Genomic DNA, 6455 nt, shown 5'->3' on the forward strand with positions numbered 1-6455 from the left:
AAGCAGTAATTCCCTTGTTGCTATGGTGGACTCTAATTCCACCCCGACCAACGAATTACCCAGTTGAATAAATCCCTTCACCTGGCTGAACCAAACGAAGCTCCCACCCTCGGAATAGCCCAAAAACTTCACTTCTGAGAGACTATGCTTACCCCCACACGCGGTCGGTTTTGATCGCTCTGCTCGTTGGCTTCTCTGGTACTTCTTGTTAGTTCAATCTTGTTGGAGCAGGGAGCGAGAGAGAGAGAATGGTGGAAAGAATTATTTTTACAGTGGTCTGGCTGCCCCTATCTTTTCCCGCCAATCTTTAAAATCCTATTGTTTCTAAATTGGTGCTTAATCAGTGAGTCATCCTCGGACCCATGAGTATTAGATTAATGGCCCTAAGTCTGGGACATATCTTTTGGTCTTTGTGTTGGGGAAAAAACTGGCTCCCTTTCGGCTGGCTGGGGCCAGTGGGTTCATTGTTCTGCTTCTCTTCTGAGATGGAGGTGAGAAGTGCTTTTGCATATTAGAGTGGCCTTTTAATAAAGTTCAATGGCCCCCTTCCTTTTTCCAGGACTGGGCGAACCATACATTCTGGATGACTGACAGTCTTTTGTCACAGCCAACTGCCATGCGTTCTCTGGAGTTTTTAACAAACCAGTCTTTCACGTATCTGCAAAGGGCGATCCCATAACAGGGAAAATACCCTCAGAAAAATCCCATAAAGTCCACAAAATATTCCCGACTGAGTCCATTCTTCAGAGACTTTGCGATCTCTTCAGTCCCCTGTTTGATGCTTTTCTTTCCACAAAGCATCACTCGACGAGGGAGCAAAGGCCAAAGTCTCCCACCAGTGAAGCTGTTTCCCTGATTTTACATTTTAAAACCCCGGAACTGTACCCCTTACTGCATGTCATAGTTCCCTTTTACCAAGTCAAAGCATCAGCGAAACGGCTTCTTAACACATTCAAACAGCTGGGTTCCAATTCCCACCAACAAACTTCAAGTCATAATACATTAATAAGATCCACAGAACGTTACCAAAAAGTCACCACGCACATCACACAGTTCAGCATTGACAGGTGGTAACACATTACAAAGATGCAACAGCGCACATCACACAATACAGAGTGTAAAACTATAACCAGAATACAATACACTTGCTTACCGAACTTTGGTACATTACAAGTCTTGCAGGGAGAAACCATCCTCAACACAAATTGAATTACACCTTTCCGGATCGATCTAACACCCCTTGCCACCGCGCTTGGAGCGTCTGGCTTCATCACCTGCAGCTGGTGTAAAACAAGTAGCTTACAAGCAACAATTGTATGATAACTAATGCATGGGAACAGATGCAGATCCAGGGAGGAATCTCTATACTCAGACCGATGTCCCACCATGGTGGCGAGACAATCCCTTTGATCTCCTCCCCACTTCTACTGTCTTTTGCTCTAAAGTGTAAAAATGTTTCTGAGAGAGCTCAACGCTCTTTATTAACTCAGTGAGGTGTTCCGGCAGAAAAGGAATCAGGTACCTGAAATGCTCCACATAGTATGGTTGGACCGCCCGCAATCTACAGGGACAGGGTAGGGTTCAGAGGCTAAACGAATCTGGCACAGGCTCAACGAATTGCTATATGGGTGCAGCGCGGCGAGATGCTTGTTGCTTAACCATGAAGGGACGCGACTTTGCCTCAGATCCGCCAGGTTACTGCGGCCCTCGCCCAGCAAACATGCTCCATACAATACACACACCTCATTCCGTGCAGCCTGCTCCAAGGCGTTCCTGTCCTCCCATATTAAATCATTAATAGTTTTTGCGTGCCTCTCCAGCTCCGCAATGACCTCCTTTAAATGAATGGTCATTGCCTGGTCCTCATGAAGCTCTGAACCCACCACTGTATTCTCCTCCCTTAGAATCTTACGCAATTGATTCTTTAACCCAGTGATCTGCATCTGGAGTTGTGCATCATCCATACTATTAATAATACCCGTTCCTGTACTGAACGCTGTGGCTACATCGTTCCAGGTCCCTCCTCTCTGCCTCCCGGACCCCACACTATCCCCCAACATTCAGATTATAAAGCTGTTCTTTCCCTACATTTCCATGGTCCAGTTCATAAAATTCCTGAAACATCACTTTTAACAGAGCTTCATAAAGCTTCTCCATCTTCCTTGGACACCACACAGGCAGATGGACTTCAGTCTAGTTCAGGATCACGGATGCCATGGCGTAGTACACGTTCTGAAACAACACTTTGTCAGTAGGGATTAACACCAACCCATTCCCTGGATCCCTGGTGCTGTTGGGACACCCATCTACAGTCGTCTGTACCATCGGGGCTCTGGGTGGGGGCTTCCTGGTGTATGAGATGAGCTCTGTGGCATTGATGGTGTTCGGGGGTTTTGGGATTACACAGGAGTCCACACTCTGATGCCAACTGATCCCACCCCCGGCGTCCTGCCATCGCCTGCTAAACGCGATCGACACACCTGCTGGGCAAATCTTTTCCAACCCCCACATACACACATAAATCCCTTCCTCGGATTCCCACCACTTATCCCAACACACATTCACTCCTCCCTGAGAACCCGTGATCGTCCGGTACGTGTCATTTCTTAGTCTTTCCCAGTCAGCTGTCTGGTCCCCTGTATCCGCGCTCAGTTTCCTGAGCCACCACCACCTTCCCAGTGGAATGTGTCCCCTGCAACTAAGGCACACCCGTTTACCCTCTGTTACCCTAACCCAGGAGGCGGTATCCCCTATTCTCGGGCATGGGATGGATGCTTCACCATAGGTGAACTCATCATGGCTGGAATACCGGGTGGAATTCGACCCCAGCCATCCAGGCCATCTTCCCTAGTGGAGATAGACGCTCGCCCCCTCCTTTGAGCCACCTCCTGTGGTCACAGTTGGTCCGTCTCCACCGGTGCAGTCGAAGATAACCGATTCCTAGGTGTCGCCCCTGTGACTCATGCTGGCTTTAATCATGACGATCAGGACTACCATGCAAATTCTTAACAAACCTGTCCCGGTTCACCTCTCTCAACTGACCTTCCGTGAGAACCGGGGCCAGTACATGGCTGGGCGTTCTCATGACCCTGCCGGTCACGAGCTCATGCGGGGAATACCCTATGCTTCTAGATGGACAGGCTCGGACCCCCATCAGAACTAATGGCAAGACCTCCACCCATTTTCTAGGCGAGTCTCCCGTCTACTTCCGTAACCTTTCCTTGATGGTCCTATTTATCCGCTCCACAATCCCTGATGAGTGTGGGTTGTGTGCGATGTGCCATTTACCCTCTACACCTAGCATCTTCAGAGTCGCCTGCATGACTGCGCCTGTGAAGTGACTCCCCTGATCGGACTACACATACTGTGGTAGCCCCCATCTAGAGAACACTTCTCTCACTAGAATCCTTGCGGTCCCCAAAGCTGTGCCTGTTCGGCATGGGAAGGCTTCTACCCATTTAGAGAACACATCTACCAGGACCAGGCAATACTTGTAACCCCCCTGAGTGGTGGGCAGCGGTCCGTAATAATCGACCTGTATGGACTGCCATGGTCCCTCCACTCTCCTAGTGTGTCCCATGGACACCTTCCTTTTCTGGGGGTCAGGGTTGTTTGCAGCACACACCAAGCAATCCGTGCAGAAGTCGCGGACGTCCTCCCTCAGTTGCGGCCAGCACCCTGCCTCTTCCACCCGTTGCCAGGTGGTCTCCGGCACGGGGTGCCCCGCTCCTGGAGCCTCGTGGGCCAACTGAAGGAATTCCCTCCGGTGCTGCTGTGGAACTACCCACTGTTCCCCTCTGAAAACCATCCCTTCCTTTACCGTAATACCTGCCACTCCATATGGACCCTCTACCTTATCGCCCTTAGCCAGCGTCTCCAGAACAGTCTTTAGTGCGGTGTTGGATTGCAAAAAACAGGCCTGTGAATCAAAGCCTGAATCCTCTAGTCTTTAAATATATTAACCAAAGCTGTAGGGAGGGCTGTAGTACTAGAAACCATTCAAAGGATGTTTAGCTTCACGTATTAGGAAATATATATAAAATGAACATGTAGCATTTAGGTAGCTGTGAAGCATGATGGGATACTTGACCATCATATTAACCCTCTTAACCAAGTACTGTAGAAATAACATATTTACTAGACTCTTAGGGCTAGAAATTCAGTAGGCTTTGCGCCCAGTTTTCGCCCAAATAGGGCTTTTGCGCCACTTGCTGAGATTGCGCCACTATTCAGCGCTGCGGTAATGGCGGCGTTAGCCAGTAGCGCTGTGCCGGCACCGATGACGTCATCGGTGTGCGCAGTGCCCTGCTACCGCCCCGCTACCGGCCCGACCGCCATATTTAGTTGCGGCCGCCTCTTCCGCAGCGGCCACAAACAGCGATCTGAAAACGGGGCCGTCCTGCAGCCTTAGTGGGGCGAGTTAAGGCGGAGGTGCGGCCGGCCGCTTTTTCGGCGGCCGCCTGCCTGCACTTCCCTCCCCGGCCTCTTCCACCACCCCCCCCCCGCGGCATTGCCGGCTGTTTTCCGGGAGCCCGGCACTTCTCCGTGGTGCCGGGCTCATTTGCCGGCACTAGCGAGTGGCGATCTCGCTGTTGCAGGCACCTCCCCCTTAAGAGAGGGAGGAAGGCCTGCAGTACCGCAGCCTGCCACTCCACAGCGGGTGGCGCTGCGGCACCCAGCGCGCCGAAATTCAGTTTCAGCGCCCCAAGCGGGGGCGGCCACACCCTTGAATAGCGGCCGGCTTCGACTTGGGGCGCTGAAACTGAATTTCCGGCGGGCGCAAGTGGCTCCGCGCGCAGCGGTAACTTCTGGGCGCAAGTGAGCTGGCGGGCCCAAACTGAATTTCTAGGCCTTAGTCTCTGTCTTTGTTATCAGTGTTACAGAAGCAGTGTTTAATGCAGCTGGCCTTCTGTGAGATAAGGGGAACTGAACTTCATAGGGAGTCGGCCATTTCTATCTCTGCCTCAAACACCATGGGGCTAGATTTTCAGTATAGACAGTTTTGGGGCGCTAAGCTTAGCGCCCGCCTGAAGTTATCGCCCGCCCCAAAGTAGCGCCCCGTTGCCGGAAATTCAGTGGCTTCGCCCTAAGAGGTTGGTGGAGCGCTAAAAGAGGCGTTCCACGAGTATCTTTAGGCGCTAAGCCGGCGGTGGAGAGCGCAACACCCGAGCTCGGGCGCAGCGCACGGCAGACACTCTGGTGCCAGTGAGCTCTTAAAGGGGAAGGGTGCATGTATTTTTTTCAAATGCAAAGTCTGGGGTGAAACGGGAGGAGGAGGAGGAGGAGGAGGAGGAGGAGGAGGAGGAGGAGGAGATGAGTGGTGCCCGGGAAACATAAATAGACCGTTCAGAACAACACACAGCTTACTTCCACACAACACATGCAGAGTGCCTTTTCTACGAGTGCCCTTTAATTTGCGCTCCCCAGGGTTTGTTGCGTTCCATTTTACAAACGCTCTGGACGCCAGGCGCACAATGGGGCGGTCCGACTGAAGTTTGGATTCGGGGCGGCCAAAGGGCGTTGCACGAGGATGTGACGTCATTTTCTGCGCGCGCATCCGGGCGGCCGCTAAACTTTGCGCCGGCGCTAACGGGCAACTTAATTTGGGGCGGGGCGCAAACTGCGCTGCGCCCAGGCGCTACACGCATAGCGCCCGAAAATCACTTCTCTTAAGGCGCTAACTGCTGGCGCAAGCAACTGAAAATCTAGCCCCTTATCTTCCTTTGTAATGTCTGCTCGCAACCAAAAGCGGACATTGTTTATCATCTCAAGAATTAAGCGACCTTGCTCACAGAAGCTAGAAACTGTTATGCTGTATGTCAGAACACTTCAGGGCGGCTCCCGAAATTGAGTGACTAATCACGCCAACCAATAAGGGAGTGACGGTAGTGACGCTGTTTGTATGTGTACACCTACTTTTGCAACCTAATGGGCAGTACCTATCGAAAGGTATATCAAGGCTTGTAGATTGTATTTCGTTGAGAGGAAAGGTTCGATTCTGGGGAAATCAGCCTCTCTCCCTTGTGCACAAGCTTTTTAGCTATTTACTAATAAAACTTTTACTTTATTCTCAATTCCGCCTCAGTCTAGAGTTTCTCCGAATTCGAATCTAACAGCGGGATCTGGTGCCTGGACCATCTTTAGGTCCGGGGCCAATGCTACCCCTGCACTCCCTTGGGTCCCACCTCTGACTCTGATCGCTGCTACCAGACTCGACCCATATAGATCCCAAAATGTGCCCATTCGAGCACCCTCTTTGGCCAGCATGTCGGCCTGCTGATTGCCCTCCGCACGAGGTTCTGTCTTAGAATGGGCCTTGACTTTGTGGATATAGAAATCCCCCTGGGTTCCTATCGATGTTAGGATCTGTCGCAACAATGGCTTGGTTGCTAGGGGTTTCCCGTCTGCAGATTTGAACCAAATGGCTAAATATTCTGTACACGAATTGCAAGTGA

The sequence above is a fragment of the Somniosus microcephalus genome, chromosome 8 (genome assembly GCF_052327205.1).
Source record: "Somniosus microcephalus isolate GS21.2 chromosome 8, FLI_Smic_1.0, whole genome shotgun sequence".
Lineage (NCBI taxonomy): Eukaryota > Metazoa > Chordata > Chondrichthyes > Squaliformes > Somniosidae > Somniosus > Somniosus microcephalus.